Source organism: Sander lucioperca, chromosome 11, assembly GCF_008315115.2.
Source record: "Sander lucioperca isolate FBNREF2018 chromosome 11, SLUC_FBN_1.2, whole genome shotgun sequence".
Taxonomy (NCBI): domain Eukaryota; kingdom Metazoa; phylum Chordata; class Actinopteri; order Perciformes; family Percidae; genus Sander; species Sander lucioperca.
In genome coordinates, this window is record NC_050183.1 from 11,876,216 (window position 1) to 11,892,797 (window position 16,582).

At 38.8% G+C, this 16,582-nt stretch overlaps 1 protein-coding gene across 5 annotated transcripts in view; it reads left to right on the plus strand.

The window, feature by feature from the left end:
- The first annotated feature begins 5,637 nt into the window (after window positions 1–5,637).
- The window catches only part of fcho1 (FCH and mu domain containing endocytic adaptor 1), a 66,742-nt gene continuing 55,797 nt past the window's right edge, over window positions 5,638–16,582 (plus strand). For 3 of the 5 annotated variants that reach the window (XM_036007647.1, XM_031313877.2, XM_036007643.1), the window contains exon 1: window positions 5,638–5,764. The gene's annotated coding sequence lies outside the window, so the exon portion shown is untranslated. Of the gene's footprint in view, window positions 5,765–14,412; window positions 14,446–16,582 lie in introns of all 5 variants that reach the window. The other 2 variants (XM_036007644.1, XM_036007646.1) reach the window with 2 other exon arrangements.

Sequence of the window (16,582 nt, forward strand, 5' to 3'; positions counted from 1 at the left end):
TAATTCCTACTGCTTTATATACTTTTGATCAGATTAATCAATAATAATGCATATCTTATAAACTGATCATATCTTTTTTGTATGTAAAAAATATATGTCTGAAAAGTATCACTGTTAAATGAATGTAGTGGAGTAAATGAAATGTGTCTAGAAGCTTAAAGTAGCATAAAAATACTCAAGTAAAGTACAAGTACTTCAAGATTGTACTTAAGCACAGTACTTGAGTAAATGCACTTACTGTAGTTACTTTTTACTGCTGAGAGGGGCGTTGTATTTGGGCTATTGACTGTAACTATATTTGAGGTGTCTGTCATGAACAAATATTTTCTGTTATGGTATATAGTCAATGAGTTTACGTGCACTTAAGTAACCTGGTTACTGTTGGCTATATGCACTAACCCTTCAGTACAGTATGACCTTATGGCAACCTGTTTATTGACCCTGTTTGTTCCTGAATATATTCACCACTGCAGCAATTACAGCTATTGTGTGAGTTTTAGTGTGGCACATGCCTGTTTTATTCTGTTTAAAGAATATGGAGGTATCTGTCTGTCTGTCTGTCTGTATGTCTGTCTGTCTGTCTGTCTAGTACTTTACAGTATTTCTACAAGATATTTTCACATATAGATTAACTACATTTAGTTGTGATTCGTTCTAAAGTTGACAGAATTACTGTAGGGCTTGTTTCATTATAGGGGGACAAAAGGCAGGATCCCTTTTTACTATACAAGACGGAACACTGTGTTTGTGTACTTTTATAATTTAGGGCTGGCCTGCACTGTGGGCATTTTGTGGTTCGAAGTGCTGATGGACCATATCATGCCTGTGGTATTTTCCTATCATGTCATGGTCCAATTAGAGGAAAAGCGCTCATTAGTGCACTTGTGTCAATGCAATAATCATAACAGGATCTGGTTGAAATGACTGGGCCTACCAAACAGTCAGGTAAACACAAGCACTAAGGGTCAACAACTCCGCCACTACAGCACCAAGAAAAGAGGAAGTATCAAGCCCTTGGTATTTTAAGTTGAAAAACACTGACCAAGAGCTACATGCCACACTGAGAAGTTGACTGGGTCATGTTGAAAGTTTAGTCAATAGAGTAGAGTCAGTGCGCCCCCTTGTGTTTACAAGGTTGTCTGAGTTTGATGTCTAAAAGCTCAAGAGAAAAGAGTTTCTGCACACAATCTCTTTGCAAAACCTTTAACTGTCAAGCTTTTGGTCCCAATTTGACAATTAAAAGTTTTGCAATTTGGAAGCTTTCTTCTTTTTCTATAGGCTACTATTGTCTCTTTGGCCTCCCCTTAAGTGTGTGCAGAAACTGCTGTCTAGTTCAGACAATTTAGAAAGTAAACCTGCTGTGTTGTTCCCCAGCGCATGACATGGCAGGCTTAAGATAAGAGAAACCAACTTATGGTCCATCTGGATAGAGAGTGAATGAAGTGTGCTCCCTAATTACAACTTCCCAAATGATCGAGGGGTGAAACTCCTATATATATATATATATATATATATATATATATATGAAAAGGAGTCCTGATGGTTCACAGACATGAGCAGTAAGCAGTATTCCTAATCATGTCCCTGCAGGCCAACAAGCCCACAGAGGGCAGACACCTGACACAGAGGGACAGCCAGCAAAACGCAGTTATATCACTGAGACAAGGCACAAAACCCTTATTACCACAGATGGATGTAGTACACACTGGATCTCCCGGGGAGATGAGAGGACCCCTGAGGGGAAAGTCAGCTTCTTTTTCTTGATCCAAAACTGTGTATGTGCTTTGTCAGCAGTGAAGGCCATCTTCTGTCTTGGCAGCTTTAATCAGCCAGCCTGCAGGGAGCCTGATGAGAGGCAGAAACACACAGACATACAGGAGGAAGGGTGATTCAGAGCATGTGGGTGTACACATTGGGCCTCATTCAGTAGATACATTTTGCTCTTGCCATCTTCCAAGTTGAATAGAGGCTCAGTAACCTCTGCAAAAATGAACATGCAGAATTTGAGTTCAAAACAGGAAATAACAAAACAATCATAGCCTGCTTTCATCAGAGGACAAGCACAGCACTTTGTCTTATGAAACTCTTTTTCAGTTTGATTCCTATTCAATTTTCTATAAATTTGTTCTTAACATGCTTAATTAGACAATCAAAAGAAGGCTTACACAGCTGTGAAATGACCCAGCCATGTAAGCCCTTCATCTGGCATCTGCGAAATCTAGATGAAATAATGAAAATCTTTGTCACAATAAATTGTTTACAGTGTATTGATACGATGAATGAAACATGATCACAAAGGACCTTTAGAGGGAGACAAATGAGAGCGTATCGGCTGGTGTATGAAGCAACACTCCCGCAGGATAAGAATAGGAACACCAACAGGTGACGGGCACTGATTATACATAATTCGACAGCTCATTTCATTTTATTTGGAAGATTTTTTTACCATGGATTAAAGGCTCATCCTCCATTTCATTTGTGTACAAGCAGATGGAAGCGAGGGACACTGCCAACAGGCTGTTTACAGAAAGATAGAGTTTGTATATACCGACCCAGCTTGCATTTCACCCTCCTGTATGTGATCTTACACTTAACATATGGATAAGTAATACTCTAGATGATATACATCTTGTTTTGTTCATGTCTTTTATTAATTCAAACACTCATAGATAACTTAGATATCTTGCCTTGTGACTTTGTGGAAAAAATGTTGTCTTCCTGGCTGCAGCTCAATGCAAGTCTGAAGGTGGATGTTGATAATCTAATCTAACCATCTCAATTACTTCACAGGAAATGTATTCTTGCTATAACCTTGTGCTATGCTACCTCACTGTCTGACTGATTTTCTTCTGCTGCACTCTGTCTTGATTTTAATATTGCATCACATCAAGCATCGACACCTCCAGCAGAGGCCTCTCACTACTCACGTCTTTGATGTGCAAGAGCACCTGAAACTACATGTGAAGCTGGAATCAGTGAGTAACAGCTGTGCTTTTGTCAGGGCTCTCAGCGCCAAGACCAAGACACCAGTTGCATGTACCCACATAGATAAAAAAAATGCCCACATTTCAAAGTCCTTAGTCTAAAAAAACTTAATCTGTAAGTTTTTGCAGAGATATTCAGCATGAACTACTTCATCTAAATCCACTACATGGTTGCTAGTTGAACCAAATACAACAAAATGTCCATACCTTTGCACAAAATTGAGCTACTGTATTTTCCTTTATTATTTATGCCAAATAGCATAAAACGCCGCTGATCAGTTTTTGAGGCTTGCCTTTATTATCAACAAGTCTTTATCCAATGTTGATGCTCTTTTACAGTACTTGTCGAGGCATGGATGTTAAAACAACTTCCACTTGGGGCGACCTCTAGCTCACCCAGTAACAGCGTGCGCCCCATGTAGGCTGAGGCCTTTGCAGCGGCACAGGTTTGAATCTGACCTGCAGCCCTTTGCTGCGTGTCATCCCCCATCTCTCTCCCACCTTTCCTGTCTATCCACTGTCACTCTGAAATAGAAGGGGAAAAAGCCCCAAAAAATAATCTTAAAAAAATAACTTCCAGTTTCCTAATTCTGATTCATAATCAATCTTATTTTTTCTTTTGTTACAAAGTCATTATGTAAGGGCTCCACGTGTGAAGCACAGCACTGAGAGAGATCTGCAGTACGGCTTAATGGATAGAAACAACCTTGTCTTGTGCTGTCTGCTGAGACATTTAGACAGACTCAGTACAGACTCAGCGGTTGATGCCAAGGCGATGACACCCTGCACTGCACCATATGCATGTTACAGGCTTCATTGAAGGACTGATGGAGAAAACTGATTTATTTATCGCTATCTCACTATCAATCAACATGCACCTCACCAGTGCTGCTGCCCTAGCTTCCTCCAGGACTACTGTCAGCATCTTAACCATCTTATCTGATACGGATAAGGAGTTTGGCCTGGAGGTACATATTTCCCTGTCACTCATCCCCTGAAATATATGCTGTACAAGTATGGACATGCTGTCTTATTATCCTTCAAGCTGCAATTCTATCATATGCATACATTTGGTGAATTGCAGGTCAAACCCCTTATTTTACGCTACTACCTTTTTAACATATGTACTACAGCACTTTAACACATTTTTCTTGGCCAGACATATCGACCTACACAAATCATTAGCTGTATAACTACAATTATTCAGACTGAATGTGGCATTATAAAAGAAAGCAATACTGCAGCTATGTTTTATAACTTTTAATGGTGAGGTAGTGAGGTACATTTCTTAGTAAAGAGTGGCTGAAGGACAAGTCTTTCCCAAAGACACAAAACAAACAAGAGATGGTGTTGTGGTTATAAATTACAGCTGTTGTAACTGTATGCAAAAGGTATATGCACGTCTTTCTGTATTGATGGTAAATAACAGGGTTTATTTAGTGTCCCAAGAGGCTAGATTTGTGGGAAATATACAGAATGATGCGCAAGACATGTATATTTCTATATATATATATTTCTATTTGATGGAATGGTGCAGCCATAAAAAATATTTTGAATAAGTGTAAAACATTTTTTTTTAATTTATGTTAGTTTATTTAACAGGGAAAATACGGATAAACATTGTTACATGGGATTGCAACAGATGGCACACGGTTGTCCCTGCTTTGGCTTTTGAATTCAGATCAAAACCACTAAATTGTGGCCAGGTTGGTTCAGTGGGTAGAGCAGGCGCATATATACTGAGAGGTTTGTGCCTCGATGCAGAGGTCCAGGGTTCGAGTCAGACCTGTGACGATTTCCAGCATGTCTTCCCCCTTTCTCACCTAGCTGTCCTGTCAAAAATTAAAGGCAGAAAAGCCCAAAAAAATAATCTTTAAAAAAAACTAACAATTTCATAAAGCAGTTTCAGGATAAAAACAACAAAACAGACTGTCTGCATGAAGCCTTCATGACTGTGTTTGCATTGACATATAGGTCTTTGAGTAAGTTTAAACGCTCTGAACACCCACACAGGCGTTTTCAGTTAATCTGTCTGATTAAACCTCTTCCCAGGACTGTGTGGGTGAGTATGGACTGTGATTAATTGACATCTTCCGGAGTCTCCTGTTTGCTTTGTTGCACCTATGACAGTAGGGTCAGAACAAGTGACACCTTTATCGTTCTTATTGGTAACATTAGATGAAGATTTGTGAAGTTCTGGCCCACCTTCAACAACACTGAGCAGCGGTCTAATCAGCCAGAATAACTGAACACACCTGTGCTGTGTGGATGTTTAATGTGTGTATAGCTATATATGTATGTGTATGTATGTATGTATGTAGCTATGTATGTATGTATGTATGTAGCTATATATATATATATATATATATATATATATATATATATTACTAAACTTTGCTTACCCTTTGTTTCTTTTCCCAGAAATAAAAGGCATAATCATACAGAAGCCACGTCCTTTAGGTCCCTTACATTTCATTTATACGTTCTGTATTTTGTGGGCGTCGTCCTGGAAACAAATACCCAATAGGCTGCTAGTATTCTCGTTAAGATCCGCCTTTTCATGGTTGCTATGCCTACTACGCGTTTCTCTCTGATGGACGGACTGATTAGCCAATCAGCGTCGAGCTGGGCGGGAGTTTGCGCGCACACTGAAACTGCCTGGTGAAATTTCTACTACTATGATCAAACCGCTCAGGGTGCATTCAAGAGTCGGGCTGTGGCTACCGAAAGGACTGGGGATGGAAAATGTACAATAAACGCTATTGGAAAAGTCTATACAGGTAATGCATTATTCCTTGTCTTCTTTTTACCTAATTCTGTTACACTAATATAATTCAGAAATTGGCTCGAAAGACTGAGCTAATGCTAAGCTATTAAAAATATCGAGTTGGTCATGCATGGCTGTGACATTGTTGAAAGGAAACTGGCAGCAGTAACGTTAGTAGACACGTTTGTTTGACATATGAACGGAAGGAAATTGAGCTGACATTGGACGAGAAACTTAACGAGAGACAAGTAAATGCATGAGCTTAAAATATAACGTAAATCCAGAATTTAAACTTTAGTAGACCAGTGTTTACTTTCACAAACCAAAATATCTTTCCATAGATGGATTCAGAGTTAGCATCATATGCCAAGCTGGGATAGTGTTTTATTGGACTGAATTTTGATATTAGTCCTACTGACATGTACATTAACTTGACACTGGCTCCCACTCAGGGGATATATCTGTCATCTGATGTTAACTTAGAGTCATTTTTGGAGCTGGATGGGGGATTTGTGGTCTGTCAGGTCTTGTGCGACTAAATAACACAGGTGGTAATGGTCCTCCTGCATCCTAAGACATATTGTCTTTTGTAATGGGGATATTTACTAGAGAAGTTTGTAAAATCACGTGAACCTATGACTTGAGCCCTGCCAATACATGATTTCTGAGGCTTCTATCCATACTAATATTTGAGAGTTTAAAAAACTTGCTAATGATGTATTAGACTGGACATTTTACAGTTGACAAAAACTCACCAGTGCTTTCCTGTGGACTGTTTAGAAATTATCTCTTTATATCTTTGGCATTTCTGTACTGCAATGTTTTGTTACTTAATACTGAGCTAAGCTAAGCTGAAAGTGGCTAATACCTCATGAAAGTGGCTGATACCTAATTATACCTTGGAAAAGTGAAAACACTGACTTTTCAGCAAGCCTAAAAACTGAATCAGAACCAGTTATGGGTTTACTGCTGGAGATCAAAGATCATGAGTCCCATGATGGGGTTTCTAGGTTAGATGGAGAGAGCTGCTCATGCCTCCAAATATTAACTGGTCTGTCCTAGATATCCTATGCCAATTCTTTGAGGTATGGCAGGTATTTGTTTGCCTCTACTGGAGAATAGTACTCAAATTTGAGACACCCTGGTCCAGGTATTGTAAACAACCTCTACTCAGGAGGGATCAGATTAAACAGAGCTTTTGCTAAGAAGTTGTTTATCTCTCTGGTTTTTATATGATGACTCAGTTTTATACTATCTTGAATTGAAATGTAGTATCTTGCTGTAGTGTTTTGAATTGACAGCAATGCAGTGGTGCCTTAATAACCGTGCAGTATCATAACGGGCATGTCTTTACCAGATAGGCCCCACGCACTCAAATTAACTGAAAGGTCTTTTAATATGTACCTTAACAACAACCTAAATTGTTAATGTTTTCAGATATCAGTAATGTTCGTTAACAATGGAGTAAAACATGCTTACATTTTGAAGAACACTCAAAACGCAGATATTCAATTACGAATGTGAATATGCCTCAAACCTTTATGGTAAAAATACATATTGGGGGTTTCACTACGGCCTACTTGTCTACGACCACAATATCCCTTATTTCCTTTCTCTCAGCATTTCCTGTCACTCTCTACTGTATGCTATCAAATGCAGTAGAATGTGATAGAAATCATCTTTGAAGAATACAGATTGTATATCATTTGTCAGCCAGTAGTATGATTCCACTTTGCTTGATTCTACCAATATTTTATTGGGTAAAATATCTTCAAAAGCGAAAAGTAGGAACGATCATTTTGGTGAGTTTAGGGTTTTGAGGTGGGAACACGCTTTATTGCATCACTTTTAGGAGGTGCAAACTGTCCGGTTGCACCAAAGCAACCAGACTGGAATTCCCCTTTTGTCCAAACAGTTATAACATTAGCAATAGTATTTGCATCTTCACACTGCAGCACAGCTGTCTTCTTGTGCTACAATGGCCTGTATGCCGTGTTGTTTTTTCTCTCTCTGCATGCCTCAATGGCAGGAGTTGAGTTCTTTCTCTGGTGCCTTGTCTTCAAGGAGATAGACCTTTTCCTTACTGAACGCTCAGAAAGTGAATCAGGATGAGTGGGATGGAGAGGTGGGGGGGGGGGGGGGAAGCAATATAATTAAATAAAGAGAAGTGCACCAGTGTTGGGAGGAACAGTTGTTTTTTCTCACCTCTCCTCAGTTAACAGGCTCAATCTTGGCAAGTCATATTTGCTGCTGGATAGTTCTTGACGATCGATGGTCATTCACTGACCAAAGGCTGTTTTCTAGTGTCTGTCTGTTGAGGCTCAGTAGTAATGCATATCCAAAGGTATGATTATACTAAGACTACAAGTTAGATCTCAACCTAGAAGAACATTTTGGCTTGAATAAAGATGCTTTGCTCTAATTTTGTAAATTTCCATAAGCTTTTTTGCTTTATTGATTATGCCTTAATGCTGCTGAGATACAGACATGTTTTTTTTTTACCTACCATAGTTGTGTGCCTCTATAAATGGTAATTTAGTTATGAGTCTCAACAAATATTACATTGATTGCCATAAAATTGTCTTGGAGATTATGTCGCCTGAGTGAGCTCTGGGCTAGATGCGAGCATTCTATACCAACGATTATGATAAATGAATAAAAAAGTTCAACAGTGACCCCACACTGTGTGACATGTTTACTGGATTCACAGTAGTGCAAATTTACATTGATGACAATGTGATAATGTAGATGGGGAGTTGGACATTCTGTAAAAGCACTTAATATCTAATGTAAAGCGTGGATATTTTCAGATGCCAGTGTTAACATGTTTTTATTTTGGATGTGCTAAGTGGTAGTCATTTTGAATTTCAAACCCAGGATTTGACAGCTGGTGAATATTTATGCTATGATTCACTGGTTGTTTTTTTGTTTTTTGTCTTAGTCAAATAGTGAAATGTTTTTGATCTGCAAGATAATGATGCTATCACAGCAAAATTAATAGAAATGCTTTCTGAAACCATACTACCTGATGACTCCTCTTTCCCTCTCTTTGACCTACAGATCTTTTTTCTTTTTCTTTTTTTTTTTAAAGATGATTTTTTTTTGGCATTTTTAGGCCGTTATTTTCACAGGACAGGGGGGGGAGAGAGAGAGAGAGAGGAGGAATGACATGCAGCAAAGGGCCGCAGGTCAGAGTCAAACCCGCGGCCGCTGCGTCGAGGAGTAAATCTCCACATATGTGCACCCGCCGCCTGCTCTACCAACGGAGCCAACCCAGCCACACGATAGGGATCTTTTTACTACTTACTCCTGCCTCCCTCCTCCCCTATTGGCTGTCCTACAACACATTATATGGTGCCAATGACAGATATTAATTATACATGTGTAGCTTCTCATATGTAGGCTGGAGTGCTGCAAGGCCTTCCCTCTGCTTTGCCAAGCAGGGCAGAACCCAAAGGCAGGAAATATGAGGCAGGAAACAGTAAATCTACCCTGTTACATAATGAAAACACAAACAAAACTCTTAATACTTTCAATTCAAAGCTCTTGATTTACAGCGCAATAGTTTTCAAGTGCAGTTAAGATTATGCATCTAAAAGTTGAGGTGACAACAGGCCTGCTGTGAAATCGTGTACCTTGTGTAAACCATGACCTGTGCCTGAGGTTGTGAATAATCCCAGCCAAGATCTCCTCATGACAGATGGGAGGATCCTGGGGCAGAATGGTCTGTGATCGATGTTTCTGGGTTACTGGTTCTTGTTATGCTCTGAAGTGCCAAGCATGATAAGGAGAGGTGAAAGAAAATTATTTTGTTGATTTGCTTAATATCAGCATTGAGGGTGATTTCGATTTGAGATTACTTTAATTAAAAATGAATCTCCCACAGCGACCCACTTTTTCCTACATTATTCATAGACCAAAGCTGAAAAGATTAAATAATAGTAAATTAACCAATGGACAGCAAATGAATCTGCAACAATTGTAATAATAGATTAAATTTGCTTCTCAAATAGGAGGATTTGCTGCTTTTCTCTTTTTTTACATCACTGTGAACTGAATATCTTTTGGTTTTGGATGGTTGGTCGGACAAAACAAGCAATTTGAATACGTCAACTTGTACTCTGAAAATCATGATCTGTATTTTTCACTATTTTGGGATATTCTATTGATCCAAACGATTAATCGGTTAATCAAGAAAACAATTAAAATGCCGTCTGATCGTTTTTTCCTTATATTAGTCATATGACAGATATCAGATAAGTACAGCTGGAGCAATTGGTCATTAAAGAAAACTAATCTCCAACAGTTTTGATAATCAGTTGATCATTTAAGTCATTTATCAAGCTAAAATGCGTAATATTTGCCTGTTGCAGCTTCTAAATATGAGCATTTGCTGTTTGTCTCTGTTTTACATCATTTAAATTAAAGATTTTTTTTTTTTTTGGAGTGTTGGTCAAAATCAGCGACAATTCTGCTAATCGATTAGTTGTTTTAACACAACACACGCACCTATTCGAACTGGCTTTCCAAAGCCCGGCCAGCTGGCCCAGGCTCTAACTATCGACTTTGACTTTGAGTACCTAGAAAAGGGCTACTGTATATACATTTGATGTATTATTATTATTATTATTATTATTAGGTTACTTTTCAAGCAAAAATGGCAACATTTATCCTCATTCCAGCTTCGTATGTGATAGTAAACTGAAAGTGTAAAAATGAGAGGGAAAATTTGTCCTCCGTCTCTCCTCCGATACAGTAAATTGAAGTGTTAGACTACGCTCTGTCTTAATTCACAGCTGCACTGCTGCATACATGCTCATCTCTAGTGTGTCAATCTCTAGCTGTGTACGGACGTCGACGTGTATTGTGAGAGTGTTTGCAGCCATGCTGCGTGCACTCTCACACAGCTGGTCATGCCAGGGCTTGGAAGTGATGCCCGCCTGGCACGTTGTCCTAGAGTGGACTGGACTGTGGCTGTATGCTGCAGTGACAAAAAGCACATTCAGGCCAGGACAATGGGGAGCTGATAGCCTGGGTTGTGTGTTCTCTCTCTCTCTCTCTCTCTCTCTCTCTCTCTCTCTCTCTCTCTCTCTCTCTCTCTCTCTCTCTCTCTCTCTCTCTCTCTCTCACACTGCCCTCCTGTCTATTGTGTTTGCTGTCTCACTATTTCTCTCATTCGGTCCCATTCACTGAAGGCTCGAGCACACGCTCACCCAGCAACCTGTTTATCGCTTTAAGAGAATAAGCTCTGCACAGTGTTGTTTCTGAAGCTGCTTTAGTCATTAAATACAGGGTGTAATTCTGTTATCAAGTTGGCAGTGATGTGATTGTTGGTTTCAGTTTGTCATCACTAAAGTGCAGGCTCTGGTTTTAGTGCTTTAGTGTTTTTGTTGACGCATTTGGCTTTGTGGGCTTTGCCAACAATTTGGGGGTGCTGGATTTGTCATTTACGATTGTAGCAATCTTTCTCTTCATAATAGACACACACAATGAATCACCACCAGGATACTGCATATCGAGTAAGATCAGGGTCTGATGCAGACGGTTGATCTGTATTTCATCTTTATACGTACGCTTATTGACTGACTTCTGTTTTTTTTGATGATTTTTTTTTATTTATAAGATGGCAGAAATGTCCCAGTTTCCAAGCAGATGTGTTCAAATTGCAGTCAAACAGTCCAAAACCCAAAGATATATATATATATATATATATATATATATATATATATATTAATATATTAGGGCCGGGACTCGATTAAAAAAATGTATCTAATTAATTAGAGGCTTTGTAATTAATCGAAATTAATCGCATTTTAATTGCATCGGTCGGGCTAACGTCCACGCTAACTCCTATGTGTTTTGCGTTGAGGTGATATTTGAGGCTCGATGTGCTGCGGTGATACGCAAATTCCTTGTTGCATAGCTTGCACACAACCATGCTCTTGTCGACGCTTCCATCCTTTCGTTTTTTAAAACAAAATTTCCCATCCACGGGGCCAAGCAAAGCGGTCTCATCAGCTTCTTCGTTCATGTTCACTGTGGTTTGTTGTTGTCGGAAGTCAAGAACGCTAGTTGGTGCTCCAGTATAATCGGTCCGTCGAAACTCATTCATTGAAAAACGTTCCGCGGTGCAAAAATAAGTGTGGTTAAAATTATGTTATGTTATTTATTTTTTGCGTAATTAATTAACGCGTTAAAGTCCCGTAATTAATTAATCTTTAATTAACGCGTTAAAGTCCCGGCCCTAATATATATATAAATAAAAAATAAATAAATAAATAAATAAACCGAGAAAAGCAACAAATCCTCACATTTTACAAGCTGGATCCAGATAATGTTTGGCATTTTTACTTTAAAAAAATGACTTGAATTGTGGCCGGGTTGGTTCAGTGGGTAGAGCAGGCGCACATATACTGAGAGGTTTATGCCTCGACGCAGAGGTCCAGGGTTCGAATCCGACCTGTGACGAAAAAACATTACTTGAATTATTAATTGATTATTAAAATAGTTTGGAACTGAACGCTTAGTTGATAGACAGAAGACTTTTCTAATAATCGAATAATTGTTCCAGTCATTTTTCAAGTAAAAATGCTAAACATTCTCTGTTTTCAGGTTCTGAAATGTGAATGTTTGCTGATGTTCTTGCCACCACTGGGATATTATAATGGGATTTGTTCTCTATTCCCTGACTCTTTATAGACTAGAAAAGAAAGAATAATCTGCAAATCAATTGATACTAAAACATTATTGTTAGTAGGAACCCTTAAAGTGTTGTTTATCATTTTCAGACAAGGGTTTATGATCTATCCCCCACGTATGACCACTTCTTATCATAAGACCAAAAGTTCACATTTAGGTCACGTGATGCCTCCTGAGCCAACTCCGTTGAATGAAGACCATGAGATGTATTGAAAGCTCTGAATCATTTGTAAGTTTTTTGAACTTCACCATATGTTGTCCGCAAAGGGCAAGCATTTCACTATCCCCTGATCCCCCTGGAAGTAATGTATTTGTCCTTACAGTCAATGGTGATGATGCAGACAGGTGAATTGAGTCGTTGACAGAGATAAGTTTAGAGAATAAGTGTGCAGAAATAAGCTTTTAGTTGTGCTTCTTTTGTGTCAAAAATCTATTCTGACAAATGGAAGGAGAAACTCAATTGAATTAATCCAGATGAATTGAAACACCATATTGGAGCTTGACTGAGCATATAAACTCACATTCATGAAAGAAACTACTAAACATCCACAGTGAAGTCTTGCTATAAAATTACCAGCCACAGCGGTGAGTCATCGCACGCTGGTAGATGTGGCAGAGGAGTGCAGAAAGTTGTCTGGTGGCAGTGAAGGGGAAATTAGGCCTGACACAAAATGATCTCTCCTCCACGCTTCGCTAAATCAGGTTTAAAACTAATATTGAGGGACAGAAGAGTCGATCTGCAGTGCAGTAGACTTCTCTGTAAGCCTCCAGCTGCTCTATAAATTCTGTCTGTTTGTCCTTGTCCAACCTCTCTCACACCCGCACTTGAGAAGTAGAAATCTGACTGCATTGCTGGAATTCTTTATTTTTTTAAATTTTATTTTTGGCATTATAGGCCTTTATTTGATAGGACAGCTTAGATATGAAAGGCGAGAGAAAGGGGAAATGACATGCAGCAAAGGGCTGCAGGTCAGAACCAAACCCACGGCTGCTGCGGCGAGGACTGAGCCTCTGCATATGGGCATGCACTCACTAGGTGACTCACTAGGCTACCCAGGCTCCCAAAATCCTCCAAATTTAGAATTGGATGAATAGTAATCACTTTGGTTATCTTTTCATTGAGCTCCATTATCAGATCAAATTTTTTATTTGACCAATACTTTATGACCAAAAAACTAATGACACTCCCAACATGTCTGGGGTGAATCTGCCTCATGTTTTAGCGAAGACATTTTATCCATCTTATTTATGCCACAGCAACTATGTCGCTTCACTTTTTGTCTCCTCTCTTCATCTCGTCCATCATCCTTTTGGAGGATTGTTTATGTTTACCTGTCTGATTCTTCAAGACGGCTGTTTGTTTTGTCTCACCATTCACCTCACCTCACTCCTCTATTTGTCACCTCTATCTGTCCTTTTCCTTTTTTGCTCAATTCTTTTGTGTCCTTACTGTCTCCCTTCTGCTTTGCTCCCTGAGCTTGTGACAAAATGTACCTGTTCAGAGGTTAGTGAAGCATCTTTATTCCACATTTGGCTGTGTCATTACATTTAACCCAGGTCTATTTTTATTTTGCTCTTTGCGCCAGAGGATGCTGTTCTTCGGCGTTTTCACCGACAGCGTTTGCAAGGGGTGCAATTCCTGTCCAACCTCTCACCTTTTCTCCCACTCAAATGAGTGAGACAGGCAGGTGGAGGTGGTGAGGAGGCAGGAGTTTGTGTTGACCTACCTTCCTTCCCTTCCTCCAAAGAGGCATCTGTTGGTAGATTGCTCTCTGGCAAAAGAAAGAGGAAAGGGAAATAAAAACAAAAATGCTCAATTTGGGCAGAGAGGATGCACCATTTATTTCCTGCAGGAATTAAATGGGATGTGGATAGTGTTTGTCTGTAAGAGACCTTCTTTCACTCCTCCATCTGCTTTTACTAAGTCCTAACTTTTTATGGCAGCCATCTGTGTGTTGTCAGGCAGTGTGAGGGTGGCAGAGAGCAGGAGAAGAGGTTAGTGTGTCTCCATTGATAAGGCTGATTGCCTTGTATCTCTAACTGACCCTACTGTCTGTCTGTTGATGATATGATCCTTAGCTTAAACCTTGTGTTTCTTTTCTTGCTTTACTATCTGTGTGGCTGTGCTGCTCTCTCTCTCTGCTGGCTCTTTGACCTGTTATACATGATCATCTAGCATAAAAAACAAGGATGGTCAAGCATGATTGAATGTAAACATATTGGCAGGGAAACAGGATTACAAGACATGTATAGTATGTAATTTCCATGTAGGCTTGTGTGTCAAAATAGCTGTTTCTAAACCAAAGAAAGTAAGATTTCCCAAAACATGTTCTCGATTTATTTTTTTAAGCCATGCTAGTGGCGTGGTTGTAGAGATGGCAATGTTGTTCTGTTATTCCAGCACTTTGGTCCAGATTGAAATATCTGAACAACTACTGGATGGATTGCTATGAAATTTTGCTATGAATTCTACAACAACAATCAACAACAATCCTCGCCTTTATGTTATTATAAAATATCTATTCAATCTATTTAAAATTTAAAAGATTACAAAAAAGGCTAGATGATAATGAGAAAATCAATGTGGGCCGACTATTAAAGTTGGAGATCTCTGTGTTTAGGAGTCTGTTCTTCACTGGTCCCAGTTTACTTCTGCATCGCTGACCAGACTAATTTTCTAAGAATCGTGGTTCACTTGAAACAACTTTCTTGCCTTTTCTTAAGACACCATGGCTACATCCCAATAGCTGTAATTTATTCATTTAGAAAGTCTTTTAAGAAATTCATGAAGAAATCTATGAAGCACTAAGTTTTGAATTTACCAGTTTGGTTTTCCACTCTTAGTACAATGTTGGTAACAAGTCGTAGTTAACAGAAGAAATGTCTTTTTTTTTCTCTGACATTCTACTTTCTCTTTTTCTCCCTTAAAGTGCTTACACGCAGCATTGAACCTAATATGAATGTATCTGTCTGTCTGGGTCCTGATTACACTTGCAATGTTCATTTGCACTCACAGAATACCTGCAGCTATGGTAAGAAAAAGCTCCAATTATCATCTGAAATTACAATATTGTAACAATAATTTAATTTTCTCTTTTATCTGAGAATAATATATAGGCCACTAATTTGTATGGAGCATCCCTAATTACTGTCATTTATAGCAGCCACTGTGGCACTGAGAGCGATGCACTGAGGCAACTCAAGATGATCCCATATATTTATATTTATTTATATATTTAAGTCTCGTTGTCTATCTGTTTAGGTTTCTCACAGTTTACCATAGTGCCTGCAGTAAGTTGAGATTTGATGCTGTGATTAAACCATATGTGCATGGGGACACACAGCAAAACCAACATTTGTGCGGGCATTTAATTTCTGAATAAAAAATGATGTTGAGCCCGAGGAATTAAGGTCACAGTGTGTCCCACTTCTTCTCTGGCCTCAGAGCTGATTTTGGCTGAATGGTTAGTTGGAACCAGATGGAGAATACTGGATGTCCCACCGTGGCTGCTATCCACATGGGGTCCCAGTGCACACCTCATTCTCTGTCTTTGTGTTTCTGGATCGTGCTGAGTCTAAACAGTCAGGGTTAAAACAAAATGACTAATAACTCCAATCTATAGTATAGTAGCTATATGGCGCGTCAGGCTGTCAGAAGAAGAAAACAAGAGGCTTCTATCATCCCTCACCATGGTGTGTCTGTTTTTTTGCCAAATTATTGTTGAGTTATTGTATAAATATTACAGTTGGGCAACAAATTGAATGTATTGACATCATATATCTTATAGATTCACTAAATAATTTGTCTGAATCCCATATCATTTTATTAAGAATATTAGCTACAATAACCAGTAATATATAACCAATCAATCAATCAATCAATCAACCCATAGTCCAGTCCAGAGATTAAGAATCTATTGATGGCAACTGTATTAATTACTGTAACTGTATCATTACCTATAATTTCCTATATGTTCTGTTTAAATTACCTCATGTTGACAAGGTTGTCCTTGGTAAAACATATTGTGGTGCACAGAAATGTAACAATAAAATAAAACAATAATAATTATTATTATCAAACTTATGCATTACATCAGACAAACCTTTTCACACATTTAAAACTAAAACTTCA